This window comes from Thalassophryne amazonica, chromosome 11 (assembly GCF_902500255.1).
Source record: "Thalassophryne amazonica chromosome 11, fThaAma1.1, whole genome shotgun sequence".
In the NCBI taxonomy this organism is placed as follows: domain Eukaryota; kingdom Metazoa; phylum Chordata; class Actinopteri; order Batrachoidiformes; family Batrachoididae; genus Thalassophryne; species Thalassophryne amazonica.
The window spans coordinates 96,655,117-96,674,956 of NC_047113.1; the positions used below are offsets into that span (position 1 = coordinate 96,655,117).

The 19,840-nt window shown below is 41.1% G+C and overlaps 1 long non-coding RNA gene across 1 annotated transcript; it reads left to right on the plus strand.

The window, feature by feature from the left end:
• Positions 1-1,799: 1,799 nt before the first annotated feature.
• On the plus strand, positions 1,800-13,210 carry LOC117520999. The gene is made up of 3 exons (XR_004563845.1): positions 1,800-1,869; positions 10,773-10,780; positions 13,200-13,210. It is a non-coding gene; the product is annotated as an uncharacterized LOC117520999 (long non-coding RNA).
• Positions 13,211-19,840: the final 6,630 nt, after the last annotated feature.

The window sequence follows — 19,840 nt, forward strand, 5'->3', positions numbered from 1 at the left end:
GCGCTCAAATCAGTATTCAGTAATGGGTTCTCCAACGCGCACCATCCGGGCGGAGAGCACCCGCAACTGATCCGGATAACTTCTGAACGTCTGCTGCCGCCTTCCCGGCGCGTTACCGTCTCTGCTACCACTGGGTCCGTGATGTTTGGCCAGAGACTACTGTTATGTTTCGGACGCAGCCCGGAGAACCGACCAGCGTTTGAAGGACCCAGTATGAAATAAGCAGAGCACGGTACAAAGGATAACAGAGTTTAATAAACATAACAGTGAAGTGATACGAAAACAAAAAAAGAGTGCGCGGTCTGGCGTGGTGGATTGCGGTGCGCTCCCAGCAGCGCTAACGGTCCGGAGCCAGAAAACTGTTCGGACCCAAGGACCCCGCCGACACCCCCCAGGTGGCCGCGACAAACCAAGTCTGTGAAAGAAGAAATCATTATGTGAGTCCACACTCAACACACAGAGAGACCACTCAAAGGTGTACAAACAGCAAACACTTCCTGGCTTAATTGCAAATCAGCTTCCCACCCTGCAGGCATAGAACACCCTGTTCACAAAACTCCACTGCAGTGGAAGCTGATTTAAACGACTAACATACAGCTCAATATAGTAAGGTGTGAGGGACACCACATTTACTGACTGTATAAATGTTAGTCACAAAACCAAACGTACCTCAGGAAGTGTGCTGACGAGCGTGAGACCTCACCCCCTCCTCTTTCACAGACCATGCATCAAACCTGGACGTTCTCTGCATCCACTGATGGGAGATGGCTCTAGAGATGACGATCTCACCCGTCTGGTCACAAGGTCGAGTCTCTGGCAAACACACACTGTGCACTCCAGACTTAAATGCCACCATGTTCCAATCCATGTAGATGCACCACAGCTGTGAGTCCTGACGAGCTGCACGTGATCAGCCTCAGGTGATCAGGGTGAGGTCCTGATAAACTCAGCTACACAGCCACTCAGTCCCAAATCCGCACCACCTGGGAGGAAAACCAAAAGACAGAAACAGAAGACACACAAAAGCCAGCCAGGCACGCCAGCCACAACATCTTCTCTGTTTTGCAGAGGGTAGAACTACCCATCAGCTATGAAACATTTAACAGGTAGGTGCTCAATTGATTTTAAGTTTTATAAATATTTGTAGCTGTTCAGCTTTATTTACCATGTTATCGGTCTAAAAATTATCAGACAAAAATTTATCGCAAGATAATTAGTCTGATAATGGTTTTTAAAGTTATCTAAAAAGATAATCCGATAATGAAAACATTATCTTCGATAATTATCGTTTATTGGATTATCGGAACTGTGCCCACCACTGGGTAGACAGAAACATCAGAAACAGAAGGACAATATATATTTTGGGTCACTGTTTTCACCATAAATAGTTGATTTACCACAAAATTCTAAATTTCATCAAGAATTGTACACAGTGCTTTGATGAAGCAAACAAAACCAGTGAAATCAAGATCCAAGTTTTTTTTGTCTGTGCCAAATAAAAATTCAATTCAATTCAAGTAGAATAAGCACTTTCTATTAATTGTGGACAGACGATGGACACTGCGTCATAACAATTCATCGGACCGTTGGCCCAGATGAGCAAAAAACTGGCTTAAACTCAAGCCAGATATTCAAGTTAGCATCCAAAATGGCCATCGTTTTCTTTTTTAATTTAAACATATTTAGCAATAAAAAAATGAATAAAATGTTTTTGAGAATGTTTCATGTCAGAGTAAATTCAGTGCTCCCATAATATTCCAGACCATGGAGAATGAAAGTGTCTGGGTTTGTGATGATTTTGGATCAAGACTAGGATCCAAGCGTTCAGTGACTTCCTGGATTCGGCCATCAGAAGTGTATCTGTTTGTGGTGAAAGTGTCTCTGGGTTCTTGACCTTGAGATCAAAAGAAGAGCTTATGGAGTCATGAGGTCACTGGACAGAGGTGTTTGGTGGTACCAGTAGTTTTGTAGGAGAATGAAGGTCCAAGTCTTTAGGATCCTGGTGGTGCCTGTCTTACTGTATGGTTTTTAGGCTTGGATACTAATCGGTGTCCTAAGGTGACAACTAGATATTTTTGTTCCTTGGTCTCTTCGGAGTGTCTTGGGTACAGCTGGAATGACTTTGTGTTAAATGGTCACTTAGGGAGACTCAGATGATAGCCTCACTTGGATTTGAAGGAACTATGATAGCTATGACACTCTTGGCATGCTCCAGGACATGGGTGCCACAGTGTTGAGGAGCTGAAGGATGGGAGAAGGCCAAGGGGATATGCCTATTACACCTGGCTGGTTACTTTTTGAGAGGTGGGCCTGGTCCAGATGTCTGCCTGGGTGGCTGACATTCATTCTATAGATGGTTCCATAGTGCAAATACTCTCTTCATTGATATAAGAGATATTTTTGTTGTTCTGTGTAGTCTGTGGACTTTCTTCCAGCTGCAGTGTTCTGGCCCATCTGCGCCTGCTGCAGCTGTGTCTACGTAGTGAGCCATGGAGATTTCCTGTACTTTGCATTTCAAATCTTCCAACCTGAACAGTCACAACTCCATTGTACCAATTAAAGCTGCATTAGCTTAATCACATAGTAAAACTACTCATCCATGCTTTGAGCATTAGATCAGCATGGGAACATCCTGGCAACTCTGTGGATTAAACTCTAAGCCGCATTAACTATTCAGTGGCGGACATCACAACATTTCTCATGTTGTATTCTGTCTCTCATTCTGCCATTCAAAAAATGAATAAATTACATTGTAATTTACTTTACTGTCCTCAAATATTTCATCTGGTCCAGTGGAAAATAACCAAAGAAATCCAGTTTTGATCTGATATCACACATCAAGACTAATTGGTTACTGACATGATTTCAGTCTGTTTCATGTCATTCATTAAATTAATTTACCTTTTTAAGTCCTGCAGCAACAGCCCACCAACTCACTAAAAACACCTCTGTGGCTCCAAAGCAGAACCACCAAATCAAGTCAGGATTTAATGATTCAGTTAAAGCAGATATTAAACCACACATTCCGATTTAATGGCTGCCCAGTGAGCAGGATGTCAGCTCTGTGGAACAACAGGTGGCTGACTTCCTACAATCCAAAGGAATTGAAATGGATTTCAATAATATTGAAGCGTGCCACCCTCTGCCCCAGAGAGATGACAGCGATAAACGAGCTGTTATGATGAAGTTCATCAACAGAAAACATAAAATTGCACTGTTAAAACAAGGAAGAAAACTGAAAGGATCGAACGTATTCATCAATGAACATCTGACCAAACAAAACACTGACATTGCCAGGAAACCTCGCCTCTTAAAAACACAGGGAAAAATTCATCATACATGGACATCAAACTGTAAAATATTCATCAAATTGAATGGGACTCCAGAGCAAGCCAAAGTTATGGTAATCAGGAATATGGAGGAACTGGACAAATACGGATAATAAGGTATGATGACTCAAACATAACGCAGCACCATCACGCAGACTGAAAGAACTTATTCATCTACATTATCAACATCTGGAGACAAGAGGGACAGAATTCAAAGAATTGTTGATAAGGAAAAACTGGAATTGAGAACATTTAAATACACAGATCATAATTTACTGGACTTGGAGCATGATATAGATCGGGACAATAGTTTTTTTCTCAAACATCAATGACAGCTGTTGCTATTACACAGATGAACAGTTCAATCAGACCATTAAAACAGATAATAAATGATCAATAATTCATTTCAACAGCAGAAGTCTGTATGCAAATTTTAATAACATCAAGGAATATTTAAGTCAATTAAAAAAACGTTCAATATAATTGCTATATCAGAAACATGGATCAACGCTGGTAAAGGAATGGATTTTGAACTGGATGAATATGAATTTAACTGTGTAAACAGAAAGAATAAGAGTGGAGGAGGAGTGGCTGTGTATGTGAATAAGAACATGGATTATAAAGTAGCAGAAAATATGACAGCTGTGATTGATAACTTATTAGAATGTATAACTATTGAAATATGTGAAGGAAAAAATAAAAATGTAATAGTCAGCTGTATATACGAGGTCTGTTAGAAAAGTATCCGACCTTTTTATTTTTTTCAAAAACCTGATGGATTTGAATCACGTGTGCTTGCATGAGCCACCCTTGAACCTTCGTACGCATGCGTGATTTTTTTCACGCCTGTCGGTTGCGTCATTGCTGAATAATCCGAATGGTTTCCACCTGGCTGTCGCCCAGTTTGTGGCAAAATCTGATGCAGTCGCGCTGCTCCAGTCGTTACGCCATTTCCTTGCAAAGAAAAAACGATGAGAGACTCCACCCATCCTCACACAAAGGCTGCTTACAAGCAAATGATGCAACCGACAGGCATGAAAAAAAATCACGCATGCTCACGAAGGTTCAAGGTTTGCTCATGCAAGCACACGTGATTCAAATCCATCAGGTTTTTGAAAAAAGTAAAAAGGTCGGACACTTTTCTAACAGACTTCGTATAGAGCACCAGGGTCTAGTATTGAAGCATTCACTGACTGAATGGGAGAAATGTTCTCAAAAACCAATCAAAAAGTTGTCTTCATTTGCGGTGACTTAAATATTGATCTGCTTAATCCAAACAGGCATAAAATAACAGATGAATTTAGCAATACAATGTACAGCATGAGTTTATATCCAAAATCACTAGGCCAAGTACAAGTAGAATTACATCCCTTTGTGCCACCTTAATCGATAATATATTCACCAATGATATTGAAAACAATACAGTGAGTGGATTACTAATCAATGACGTCAGTGACCACTTACCAGTTTTCATTGTTTATAATAGAAAAACCACTGGAGGAATCAGCCAGAGGAAAAACTAAAATACAGGCGAAAGCGGACAGAGGAAAAGATGAATACACTGAAGTATGATTTACGTGTGCAAAACTGGGAAGAGGTATACAGTGAAGGTGATATTGATAGAGCATATGGAGCTTTTTAAAAAATATTTACATCACTATATGAAAGAAATTGTCCAATAAAACAATACGGTAGAAAACAAATGTCAAAGATCGACCATGGTTGACGAAAGGATTACAAAATGCATGTAAAAAGAAAAATACACTATATAAAGAATTCATAAAACTAAGGACTAAGGAGGAAGAAAATATATACAACCCCTGGCAAAAATTATGGAATCACCGGCCTCGGAGGATGTTCATTCAGTTGTTCAATCAAGTTGTTCAATCAAGAAGAAAAGATTGTGGCAGTCAGTAACAGTTACTTTTTTAGACCAAGCAGAGGAAAAAAATATGGAATCACTCAATTCTGAGGAAAAAATTATGGAATCACCCTGTAAATTTTCATCCCCAAAACTAACACCTGCATCATATCAGATCTGCTCGTTAGTCTGCATCTAAAAAGGAGTGAACACACCTTGGAGAGCTGTTGCACCAAGTGGACTGACATGAATCATGGCTCCAACACGAGAGATGTCAGTTGAAACAAAGGAGAGGATTATCAAACTCTTAAAAGAGAGTAAATCATCATGCAATGTTGCAAAAGATGTTGGTTGTTCACAGTCAGCTGTGTCTAAACTCTGAACCAAATACAAACAACATGGGAAGGTTGTTAAAGGCAAACATACTGGTAGACCAAGGAAGACATCAAAGCGTCAAGACAGAAAACTTAAAGCAATATGTCTCAAAAATCGAAAAATGTACAACAAAGCAAATGAGGAACAAATGGGAGGAAACTGGAGTCAACGTCTGTGACCGAACTATAAGAAACCGCCTAAAGGAAATGGGATTTACATACAGAAAAGCTAAACGAAAGGCATCATTAACACCTAAACAGAAAAAAAACAAGGTTACAATGGGCTAAGGAAAAGCAATTGTGGACTGTGGATGACTGGATGAAAGTCATATTCAGTGATGAATCTCGAATCTGCATTGGGCAAGGTGATGATGCTGGAACTTTTGTTTGGTGCCGTTCCAATGAGATTTATAAAGATGACTGCCTGAAGAGAACATGTAAATTTCCACAGTCATTGATGATATGGGGCTGCATGTCAGGTAAAGGCACTGGGGAGATGGCTGTCATTACATCATCAATAAATGCACAAGTTTATGTTGATATTTTGGACAATTGAAAGGATGTTTGGGGATGATGAAATCATTTTTTAAGATGATAATGCATCTTGCCATAGAGCAAAAACTGCAAAAACATTCCTTGCAAAAAGACACTAGGGTCAATGTCATGGCATAGGGTCAATGTCAATGAGCAGATCTGATTTGATGCAGGTGTTAATTTGGGGGATGAAAATTTACAGGGTGATTCCATAATTTTTTCCTCAGAATTGAGTGATTCCATATTTTTTTCCTCTGCTTGGTCTAAAAAACTAACCGTTACTGACTGCCACAATCTTTTTTTCTTGATTTCTTATAGTGTTTCTTAAAGCCAGAAAGTTGCCATTTGAAATGACTTTAGTTTTGTGTCATGTCTGTGATCTGCTTTTTTTCTACAAAATTAAACAACTGAATGAACATCCTCTGAGGCCGGTGATTCCATAATTTTTGCCAGGGGTTGTATAAGAAATATAAAAATAACAACTAATATTATAAGGGTATGTAGGAAGGAATACTATAGTAAGATATTATATAATAACAAAAATAATATCAAAGGAATATGGGATATATTAAATAGCATTATTAAAAATGGTACAAAACAGCAGAGCTATCCATAATATTTCATTGATAACAATATTAGAAAGGAAAATATGGATGAGGTGGTTAATGATTTAAGAATTTTTTTTTTTGTAAATGTTGGACCTAACTTGGCAGAAAAGATTCCTGATTCATTGTTATCTGAGGATTGGAATAATAATCTTATAGAGAGGAATCCCTGTTCAATGTTCCTCACAGCAGTGGAAGAAAAAGAAATAATAGATATTGTTAACAATTGCAAATACAAAACATCTACTGATTTAAATGAAACTGAGATGATAGTTGTAAAACAGGTCATTGAAGGAATTTTAGAACCATTAACATATATTTGTAATTTGTCATTTCAAACCGGCATTAATAGAATCAGTTGAGGAGATCAGAAATGCCATAGATCATAAATTATATTGGAATATTCATAGACCTTAAAAAAGCTTTCGACACAATCAATCATGATATATTAATCAATAAACTTGAACGGTATGGGATCAGGGGATTAGTGTTGCACTGGGTGAGAAGTTATTTGAGTAACAGAAAACAATTTGTGAAGTTGGGGGAATATACATCATCATGCTTGGACATTGCTTGTGGTGTCCCGCAGGGGTCAGCATTGGGTCTGAAACTCTTTTTACTTTATATAAAAGATATTTTTACTGTGTCCAAGATATTAAAATTAGTATTATTTGCAGATGACACAAGTATTTTTTGTTCTGGGGGGATTTGCAGGAACTACTAAGGAACATCACTACAGAAATGGGAAAGCTGAAAATGTGGTGTGACAGAAACAAATTATCTTTAAACTAAAGTAAACAAAATATATGTTATTTGTCAATTGTAATAAAGACATACAAGTACAGTTACAAGTACAGGGGGTGGATATTGTAAGAGTATATGAAACTAAGTTTCTTGGGGTGATAATTGATGATAAAATAAACTGGAAGTCTCATATAAAACATATACAGAGCAAACTGTCAAGAAGCATTTCAGTTCTGAACAAAGTTAAATACATTCTGGACCACAACTCACTCCGCATTCTCTATTGCTCATTGAGCTTACCATCTTTACACTATTGTGCAGAGGTCTGGGGCAATAATTATAATTGTACAACACAACCATTATTCATACTGCAGAAAAGAGCTATAAGAATAATTCATAATACTGGTTATAGAGACCACACAAATTCATTATTCTTAAAATCAAAAATTTTAAAATTTACTGATCTGGTTCATTTTCAATCAGTACAAATCATGTATAAAGCAATGAACAATTTACTTCCTGGAAATATTAAAAACATGTTCTTTAATAGAGTAGGGGATTATAATCTGAGGGGGGAGTTTAACTTAAAACATCAGTGGGCACGTACAACATTAAAAGGTTTTTGTATTTCTGTTTGTGGAGTGAGGATGTGGAACAGATTGAGGGTGGAGCTCAAGCAATGTCCAAGCATGAACCAGTTTAAGCAGCGGTATAGGTACATCGTTTTTTCTAGGTATAGGGAGGAGGAAGGGTATTGAGGGTTAGGGTGTTTTGTTGATCATTGTTTAGTTGTGTGCACTTTTTCTATCTTGTAAATATGTTTTATAAAATCACATGCCTTGCATATGTATGTAGGTATGTATGTATGTGTAGGTGTAAGTAGGTATGTGTATATATGTATGTATCTACACTAGAGATGTTTATGATGACGGGACTTGAGTTTGTGTTGTGTTAAATGTGTTTGTAGCATGGCCCAAGCAGAGGGTCACCCCTTAGAGTCTGGTCTGCTTGAGGTTTCTTCCTCAGTACATCAGAGGGAGTTTTTCCATACCACTGTCGCCTGTGTGCTTGCTCTGGGGGTTGGTAATGAGTATGTATGTATGAATGTATGTATGTATGTATGTAAGGGATGGGCGTTTATAAGCTTTGCTTCTGCTCAACCCCTTTTGGTCATACATGTCACTGTGGAATTGTCTTGTGTATCAGTTTTTTGTTATTGTTGAGTTTGTGTGCCAAATAAATTAATTAATTCATTCAATGAATTAATTAATTAATTCATTCATTCATTCAATGTTCAAACTGATAAACTTTATTGTTTTTGTGCAAATATTGCTCATTTTGAAATGGATGCCTGCAACACATTTTTAAAAAGTTGGGACAGTGGTATGTTTACCACTGTGTTGCATCTCCTTTCCTTCTAACAACACTCAATAAGTGTTTGGGAACTAAGGACATTCATGATTGGGTATAAAAGGAGCATCCCCAAACGTCTCAGCCATTCACAAGCAAAGATGGGGCGAAGATCACCACTTTGTGAACAACTGCATGAAAAAATAGTCCAGCAGTTTAAGAACAATGTTTTTCAATATTCAATTGCAAGGAATTTAGAGATTCCATCATCTACAGTCCATAATATAATCAGAAGATTCAGAGAATCTGGAGAACTTTCTACACGTAAGTGGCAAGGTCGAAAACCAACATTGAATGCCCATGACCTTCGATCCCTCAGGCGAACCTGCATTAAAAACCAACATCATTGTGTAAAGGATCTTACCGCGTGGGCTCAGGAACACTTCAGAAAACCATTGTCAGTTAACACAGTTCGTCGCTACGTCGACAAGTGCAAGTTAAAACTCTACCGTGCAAAGCAAAAGCCATACATCAACAACATTCAGAAATGCTGCCGCCTTGTTTGGGCCTGAGCTCATTTGAAATGGACAGACTCAAAGTGGAAAAGTGTGCTGTGGTCTGATGAGTCCACATTTCAAATTGTTTTTGGAAATCATGTGTTGTGTTTTGGGGGGGGTTTGGCTGGCCAAGATATTGTTTGTGTGTTTTGTGTATACTTCGGGTGGTTTGTGGGGGGCGTGTCTGAGGCTGTGATGATGGATGAAGCATCTCTCACCCTCCACTGTCATTATGCCAACCCCATGCACCTGATGAGCAGTTCATGTGCAGATCTAGAGGACTACCAGCTGAAGAGGATGCACCTGATGAGCAGTTGGTGTAAATCCTAAACAGTATTTGTGTAAACAGTGACTTACCTCACCTCTCGTCCTTAACAGGCGCTGTCCGATTCATTAACCACCTGGGGGGTGCCGGCGGGAATTTCTGGGTCCAGAACTGTCGGGCTCCAATCCCTTGGGCGCTAGGAAGAGTGCATCATCCTCCACCCCGCCAGGCCGTTAATTCACTTTTTGTTTATATATAGCACTTGTAAAATAAATCTGTTTTCTGGAACCGCTCTCTGTTTATTTAGCGCTGGGTCCTTGTCAGACACTGGTTCGCTCCTCAACCCGCGTCCATACATAACAGAAGTCCCCAGCCAAACCAGCATGGACCCAGCGGCAGAGGAGCTGGTTTAGTCCGGGAAAGCGGCAGCGAATGTTGGAATCAATCCGGGATCCGTTAAGGGTGCTCTCCGCCCAGTTGGTGTGCATGGGCGCGCACATGGTGGAGTCACGGCTTCGTTTTGCAGCATGGGTCGCTTTGCGTCCCGCTATTGAAGCTGTAGCCCCGTCTCCTCCGGTGGTAATTGGTTCCAACATCTGTTGTGTCAGCTCCGGACCACTTTAGTAAGGTGTCACGTTTGCTGCACATAGCTGCTCACAGCAAAGCAGCATGTTGAGTTTTCTCTGTTGCCAGAGGACTTTTATTTTGGCACTTTGGCTCCCCCTGCTGGCAACAGAGTCACATTGCCGTCAAGAGCTCAGAGTGGGAAAAGTCATATTTCCTGCTCTCTGCCCTTGACGGACTAAAGCACTTAAAAAAAAACAAACAAAAAAAACATGCAATTTAGTTTATGTAATTATGACAGACCCTTTATTTCAGTCTGTTTTCATTTACTGGCTGGGTTACCAGTCGTGGGTTTTTTTTTATTAGGGCATTACTCACGATGTGTTCAATTATTATAGCACGTTTAGCGTTCCTGGTTGGGTGGACAGTCTGGCTGATTGGAGCTCTTCTGGACCCAGGTAATGGTATTTTTTACTTATTTGTAGTTTTTTATTTTTTGTTAGTGGGTTGGGTCGTTTTTTCTTTGTTGTTTTTTATTTCCCTGTCCCCTAGCCCCGACCTCACACACTTCTGTACCGTTCGTCTTTAGTGTGTGGGGTGGTGCAGGTTGGTTACACTGGGCGTCTCCTAGGAAACCTCTGCACCTGGGGGGGGGGGGTGTGTGTTTCAGGGCCGTTATTTCTATTTAGTTGATTCCCGGTTCCACTCCAGCCTCAGCGAGCCTTTGACCGTTATTCATCGGCGTCGCTGGGGTGTAGTGCAATGGGAATGTGCTTCGGTCGGAGCGGTGGCGCCAATTCATGCCATTCGCCTTTTCGCTGTCCACCCCTTCTAGTAGGCTGAAGCACAGTCTGAGTTATGACACCGGACGTACTTCCGGTTTTCCTCTGCGCTTGGGGTGGGACTGGGTTAGTTTTTTCCTGTTTTCTTCCCCGGCTCAGTAGTCCTGTGCCGTTCACCACGATGTATCTGTCGATTGGCTCTGGGGGTGTTCCGGGGTCTTTCGGGTGCTGGGGGGGGCAACGGGATGGGGGGGTACTGTTGTGTGTTGGGGGGGTTTGGCTGGCCAAGATATTGTTTGTGTGTTTTGTGTATACTTCGGGTGGTTTGTGGGGGGCGTGTCTGACGCTGTGATGATGGATGAAGCATCTCTCACCCTCCACTGTCATCATGCCAACCCCATGCACCTGATGAGCAGTTCATGTGCAGATCTAGAGGACTACCAGCTGAAGAGGATGCACCTGATGAGCAGTTCACGTGTAGAGCTAAAGGACTACCAGCTGAAGTGGATATCCTGATCAGCAGTTCACCTGCAGTTCCAAAGGACTTCCAGCTGAAGTAGATATCCTAATGATGTACTACATTTAAGCCGTGACTGCTCTGTGTAAGGTGCTGGGGACTCAACCTTGTTACTTCTGTGTGACGACCGTTTGTCCAACACTGTGACGCCGAGGATCGCTCCAGGTTTGACGCACCATGCCTGTTAAGGAGAAGGGTGAGGGACACGCTCCATCAGCACACCTCAGAGGTAACTAAAGCTTAAATGACTTTGAGTAATTAACAGTAGTAATTTGGCATCTTGCACGCAGCTATATTTGAGCTACTCTGATAATTGTGTAAATTCGCTCTCCACAGCTGTGGCGTGCAGATTGATGGTCCTCCACAGGCTGTGAGAGCTGTCTCTTTAATTTGAGTCTGAAGTAGAACCTGAATGTGTTTGCTGATGGTGTGAATCCTAAACAGTATTTGTGTGAACAGTGACTTACCTCACCTCTCGTCCTTAACAGGCGCTGTCCGATTCATTAACCACCTGGGGGGTGCCGGCGGGAATTTCTGGGTCCAGAACTGTCGGGCTCCAATCCCTTGGGCGCTAGGAAGAGCGCGTCGTCCTCCACCCCGCCAGGCCGTTAATTGACCTTTTGTTTATATATAGCACTTGTAAAATAAATCTGTTTTCTGGAACCACTCTCTGTTTATTTAACGCTGGGTCCTTGTCAGACACTGGTTCGCTCCTCTGACCCGCGTCAGCACATAACATCATGGACGTCATGTCCTCTGGACAAAAATAGAAAAAGGAAAAAGGAAAAAGACCATCCAGATTGTGACCAGTGCTAAGTTCAAAAGCCAGAATCTGTCCCAATGCCCCAACTTCATTGGAATTGTGGTTGTACAAATTAAAGAAAAAAATCCTGTGATTCTTGCAATTTTGGGTTCATACTGTTTCCAAAGAAAGAGATGCCTCTTTCTTTGGAGATAGTATGAACCCAAAATCTTTAATGTCTTTTGTACAACCCCAATTCCAATGAAGTTGGGACGTTGTGTAAAATGTAAATAAAAACAGAAAACAATGATTTGCAAATCCTCTTCAACCTATATTCAATTGAATACACCACAAAGACAAGATATTTAATGTTCAAACTGATAAACTTTGTTGTTTTTGTACAAATATTTGCTCATTTTGAAATGGATACCTGCAACACGTTTCAAAAAGTTGGGACAGTGGCATGTTTACCACTGTGTTACATCACCTTTCCTTCTAACAGCAGTCAATAAGAATTTGGGAACTGAGGACACTAATTGTTGAATCTTTGTAGGTGGAATTCTTTCCCATTCTTGCTTGCTTGATGTAAGACTTCAGTTGTTCAACAGTCCGGAATCTCCGTTGTCGTATTTTGCGCTTCAAAATGCGCCACACATTTTCAATGGGTGACAGGTCTGGACTGCAGGCAGGCCAGTCTAGTACCTGTCCTCTTTTACTATGAAGCCATCAGACCACAGCACACTTTTTCTGGCCAGTGTGGCTATTTCATTTATTTAATTTGAATTGAAATGTTCGCGTTGCATTTAGGATTCGAGAACACAATGAGCACTGTGTTTGGTTGCTTTGCAGTGGTTGGTGGTGGTGATACTTGTAATGTTTTTTTTTTTTTGCTTTCCCTTAAATTTGGCACAACTGTGTAGCTATAAATGATTGTTCTGTTTCACAAGAGCCTAGCTGTTGTGTTTAACATAAAAGTGTGTGTGAGTCTTCCAGGAAAAACAAAAAACGGGAGCTTTATTTACAGCTATATACAGCCACCTATTGCTCGCTCATCCTGTCACCAACTGCTCCGCCAGAGGCGGATCCACCTTTTTGTAGGGGCTGAGGCCCCCTCCTGGTTTATCCAGACACCACACTGGCTTTCTTTTCGTGTTACCGTTTCACTCTCCACTCATTTTGGATTTTAGTTTAACTCAATACTTTACTTAAAGTACATTTTATATGAGAAATTTACTTTTGATACACAAGTACAGTAAATGTTTTATTTATATTTTGTTTGTATTTATGATCTGTCTGTTCTCTTGGTCTGTCTTTCTGCTTGGGTTTGTGGAATTTTCCTCACACCTGTTCTTGATTTGCAGCTCATCACCTGGGTGCTCTTTAAGCCTCACAGTTTGCTCTTGTCCCTTGCCAGATCGATGTGCCTTGTGCCTTCCTTCCAGCTCAGTTCTTATATTTTTTGCCTTGCTCTCGGTGCCTCATCATGTTTTTTGACCACTTGACTGTGTGCCTCAACCACGCTTAAGCCTGATGTTTTTTGTAATGTTGCTCCTCTTGGACTGCCTCTCTGTGTACCGACTCCAGCTAACATCACAAGTAAAAGGTTTGCTGGTCAAACCTGATAGTCAGATACTTTAAGACTTTTACTCAAATAATATTTTTAACCCTCTGGGACTGACACTGTCGTATACGATGGCTAAGACCAAGCTTTACTAAATTATAAATAACTTTTTTAATGATATGAGATATAAACTTACTTTTTTTGCTGAAAAGTTAATTCTGCAGACTTTTGAGCTAGCCATCGGCCATCTTTGTACTCCTCATAAAAGCTGTGTGATGACGTGCACAATGTGAGTGTCTAATCAGAATTGGTTCACCGTCACATGGTTTTCCAAAATCCAATCGTAGGGCAAATTTACCTCACGTGAAAAGCCAAAGATCGTTTTCAGGAGTGATGTGTTACTACACTCAACAAAAATATAAATGCAACACTTTTAGTTTTGCTCCCATTTTGTATGAGATGAACTCAAAGACCTAAAACATTTTCCACATACACAATATCACCATTTCCCTCAAATATTGTTCACAAACCAGTCTAAATCTGTGATAGTGAGCACTTCTCCTTTGCTGAGATAATCCATCCCACCTCACAGGTGTGCCATATCAAGATGCTGATTAGACACCATGATTAGTGCACAGGTGTGCCTTAGACTGCCCACAATAAAAGGCCACTCTGAAAGGTGCAGTTTTATCACACAGCACAATGCCACAGATGTCGCAAGATTTGAGGGAGCGTGCAATTGGCATGCTGACAGCAGGAATGTCAACCAGAGCTGTTGCTCGTGTATTGAATGTTCATTTCTCTACCATAAGCCGTCTCCAAAGGCGTTTCAGAGAATTTGGCAGTACAGCCAACCAGCCTCACAACCGCAGACCACGTGTAACCACACCAGCCCAGGACCTCCACATCCAGCATGTTCACCTCCAAGATCGTCTGAGACCAGCCACTCGGACAGCTGCTGAAACAATCGGTTTGCATAACCAAAGAATTTCTGCACAAACTGTCAGAAACCGTCTCAGGGAAGCTCATCTGCATGCTCGTCGTCCTCATCGGGGTCTCGACCTGACTCCAGTTCGTTGTCGTAACCTACTTGAGTGGGCAAATGCTCACATTTGCTGGCGTCTTCATGGATGAATCCCGGTTCACACTGTCCAGGGCAGATGGCAGACAGCGTGTGTGGCGTCGTGTGGGTGAGCGGTTTTCTGATGTCAATGTTGTGGATCGAGTGGCCCATGGTGGCGGTGGGGTTATGGTATGGGCAGGCATCTGTAATTGACAAAGAACATAGGTGCATTTTATTGATGGCATTTTGAATGCACAGAGATACCGTGACGAGATCCTGAGGCCCATTGTTGTGCCATACATCCAAGAACATCACCTCATGTTGTAGCAGGATAATGCACGGCCCCATGTTGCAAGGATCTGTACACAATTCTTGGAAGCTGAAAATGTCCCAGTTCTTGCATGGCCGGCATACTCACCGGACATGTCACCCATTGAGCATGTTTGGGATGCTCTGGACCGGCGTATACGACAGCGTGTACCAGTTCCTGCCAATATCCAGCAACTTCGCACAGCCATTGAAGAGGAGTGGACCAACATTCCACAGGCCACAATTGACAACCTGATCAACTCTATGTGAAGGAGATGTGTTGCACTGCATGAGGCAAATGGTGGTCACACCAGATACTGACTGGTATCCCCCCCCCAATAAAACAAAACTGCACCTTTCAGAGTGGCCTTTTATTGTGGACAGTCTAAGGCACACCTGTGCACTAATCATGGTGTGTAATCAGCATCTTGATATGGCACACCTGTGAGGTGGGATGGATTATCTCAGCAAAGGAGAAGTGCTCACTATCACAGATTTAGACTGGTTTGTGAACAATATTTGAGCGAAATGGTGATAGATCTTTGAGTTCATCTCATACAAAATGGGAGCAAAACCAAAAGTGCTGCGTTTATATTTTTGTTGAGTGTAGTTGGCCCATTTGAATAGCCCCCTGGGTGCGCCAATGAGTACATACTATTAGTACATACTCAGTGCGCCCTGCGCCATTACGCACAGTGATCAGTGAAAGCAGGAGCACACGGAGAGCCTCTGATGACAATCTCACGTGCTCAAACAAAGAGTGTGTAACTATCAGGATTGCTCCACTAGTTTGCATGTGAATGTTACTGGATAACTCTTTTGTTTTCTCTGTGTAAAGCACTGTTTACCATATCAATGGACAACAAAACGCACAGACCATTTTGTATATACAACCCCTGGCAAAAATTATGGAATCACCGGCCTCGGAGGATGTTCATTCAGTTGTTTAATTTTGTAGAAAAAAAGCAGATCACAGACATGACACAAAACTAAAGTCATTTCAAATGGCAACTTTCTGGCTTTAAGAAACACTATAAGAAATCAGGAAAAAAAATTGTGGCAGTCAGTAACAGTTACTTTTTTAGACCAAGCAGAGGGAAAAAAAAAATGGAATCACTCAATTCTGAGGAAAAAATTATGGAATCATGAAAAACAAAAACGCTCCAACACATCACTAGTATTTTGTTGCACCACCTCTGGCTTTTATAACAGCTTGCAGTCTCTGAGGCATGGACTTAATGAGTGACAAACAGTAATCTTCATCAATCTGGCTCCAACTTTCTCTGATTGCTGTTGCCAGATCAGCTTTGCAGGTTGGAGCCTTGTCATGGACCATTTTCTTCAACTTCCACCAAAGATTTTCAATTGGATTAAGATCTGGACTATTTGCAGTCCATGACATTGACCCTATGTGTCTTTTTGCAAGGAATGTTTTCACAGTTTTTGCTCTATGGCAAGATGCATCATCATCTTGAAAAATGATTTCATCATCCCCAAACAACCTTTCAATTGATGGGATAAGAAAAGTGTCCAAAATATCAACATAAACTTGTGCATTTATTGATGATGTAATGACAGCCATCTCCCCAGTGCCTTTACCTGACATGCAGCCCCATATCATCAATGACTGTGGAAATTTACATGTTCTCTTCAGGCAGTCATCTTTATAAATCTCATTGGAACGGCACCAAACAAAAGTTCCAGCATCATCACCTTGCCCAATGCAGATTCGAGATTCATCACTGAATATGACTTTCATCCAGTCATCCACAGTCCATGATTGCTTTTCCTTAGCCCATTGTAACCTTGTTTGTTTCTGTTTAGGTGTTAATGATGGCTTTATTTTAACTTTTCTGTATGTAAATCCCATTTCCTTTAGGCGGTTTCTTACAGTTCGGTCACAGACGTTGACTCCAGTTTCCTCCCATTCCTTCCTCATTTGTTTTGTTGTGCATTTTCGATTTTTGAGACATATTGCTTTAAGTTTTCTGTTGTGTGGGCCGCTGAAGAGGAGGTACTGCTGGCCCACCACCACCAGATGGCGCCCTGCTTGGAGTGCGGGCTTCAAGCACGAGAGGGCGCCGGAGCCACTGGGAGTGACAGCTGTCGCTCTTCATCAGCACCAGCTGTCACTCATTCAACCCATCACCATCACCATAAAGGCCGGACTGCAACTCCACCTCCTTGCCGAGAAATCATCTACCATACAGGTAATTTTCTCTGCTGAACTAAACCTTGTGTAATAGTCTGATCTCAGATGCAGCCGTTTTCCTGTGACAGTGTTCTTATCTGCGGTATTGGCGTTTGGTGTGGACTGCGACGACTTCGCCTCACACCCCAAACCAGATAAGTGGTTTCACAGGAGCTGTACGAGTGTGTGATTGGAGTTGGAGGTGCTCCCTCCTAACTGAACACAGACTGTGGGATTACTGAGTCTGTGTACTCACACTCATCAAACTGTTTCTGTTCTCTGCCAGCAGTACCGGGTCTGACTGCTGAGGACGGTGGCCACCTGGGGCGCAGGGCTTGGCGGCTCCGGTGTTCTTCAGATCCGTTGGTGGTGGAAGCTGTGTGGGTTCCGGCTCTTCTATCACCAGATGTCTTCTATCTTCGAGCCTGCCACACGCCACCTTGTGTATGATTGACATTCCGCACTATTGTTATTGTCTGTACTTCGTTGTGCGCTTCACAACATTAAATTGTTACTTTTTGGCTTATCCATTGTCCGTTCATTACGCCCCCTGTTGTGGGTCCGTGTCACGACACTTTCCCAACATTTTCTGTCTTGACGCTTTGATGTCTTCCTTGGTCTACCAGTATGTTTGCCTTTAACAACCTTCCCATGTTGTTTGTATTTCGTCCAGAGTTTAGACACAGCTGACTGTGAACAACCAACATCTTTTGCAACATTGCGTGATGATTTACCCTCTTTTAATAGTTTGATAATCCTCTCCTTTGTTTCAACTGACATCTCTTGTGTTGGAGCCATGATTCATGTCAGTCCACTTGGTGCAACAGTTCTCCAAGGTGTGATCACTCCTTTTTAGATGCAGACTAATGAGCAGATCTGATTTGATGCAGGTGTTCGTTTTGGGGATGAAAATTTACAGGGTGATTCCATAATTTATTCCTCAGAATTGAGTGAGTCCATATTTTTTTCCCTCTGCTTGGTCTAAAACAGTAACTGTTACTGACTGCCACAATTTTTTTTCCTGATTTCTTATAGTGTTTCTTAAAGCCAGAAAGTTGCCATTTGAAATGACTTTAGTTTTGTGTCATGTCTGTGATCTGCTTTTTTTTCTACAAAATTAAACAACTGAATGAACATCCTCCGAGGCCAGTGATTCCATAATTATTGCCAGGGGTTGTATTGTTCAAAATGTGCATTTGTGCTTATTGTTTGAACCTTTTTGTTGTAGAGTCTTTCACACAAGACCTCACATTACCTTTATAAAGTGTCAAAACAGTTGTTTATTATAGTTTGCTCAGTGTTTTGAATAAATGTGTGTGGAAAATTATTTTTCACTTTATTGTTTCCTTGACTATTTTTGATTGTAAACCTTTATTACACTTATAAAACACAACAAAAACATCTATATTCTGAAAGCACAGGTTGTCCTGAAAAAAAGAGACATAAAACTTGATTGTGGGATGCAGGGAGAGCTGTTAACAGCAATAATAAAACATTTATGCCAGGCGAGTGAACTGTCCAAAAAATGCCCTCGGACCCCAGAGGGTTAAAGGAGACTTTAATTTTTACCGAATTAATCTTCTGGTAAGATACTTGTACTTTCACTCAAGTATCACTTTGAGGTACTTTATACAAGACTGAGTATAAAGCAGTTGTCAGCAGTTAAGTGAGCGAGTACAGAGCTGGCCAGTATTATTAGAAAGTTCCTTCAGACAGACCTTATATCAGTGACATCCTTTTGGATTATTTCCACTGCTGAGTTGTGGATACATATCTCACTTTTTTTCATTGTTTCATTTTTATGGAATTTGTCCCTTTTGTGGTAAATGGGTTGAAAGGAACAAAACACAGAGACTGACAATTGTTTGTCATTTGCAAGACAAAGGATATGATTAATTATTCAAAATACATGAAGTAATTCTGGTAATTCCAACGACACGAACAGCAACAAGTTACTATTACATCCACCAAGGACGTAATAAAATCACTGGCGTTTATTTATTGATTGATTTGTCTGTCTATTAGCAGGATTACATCAAAACTACTGCATGGAGTTTGACGAAAATTTCACCACAGATAGATATTCGGCCATAGAAGACTCTATTAAATTTTGGATGTGATCCAGATTAGGATCCAGATTCTGGATTAAGATTTCACTTTATATAGGCTTTGAAGGATTACATCAAAACGACATCACAAATTCTCACAAAATTTGCACCACAGATAGACATTAGGGCATGAAAAACTCCACTGAATTTTGGAGGTGATCCGCATCTGGATTCTGGCTCAGGATTTCCCTTTGTAGACTTTTAAGGAATTTGACAAAACTACTTCACGGATTCTCATCAACTTTGCACCATAGATAGACATTAGGGCATGGAAGACCACTAAAGTCTGGAGGTGATCCAGATCCGGATTGGTGGACGCCAGGAATCTCTGATTGCTCTTGCTTCTCCTGTTTTACAGCTGTAAAAAACAAAAACAAAAAACCT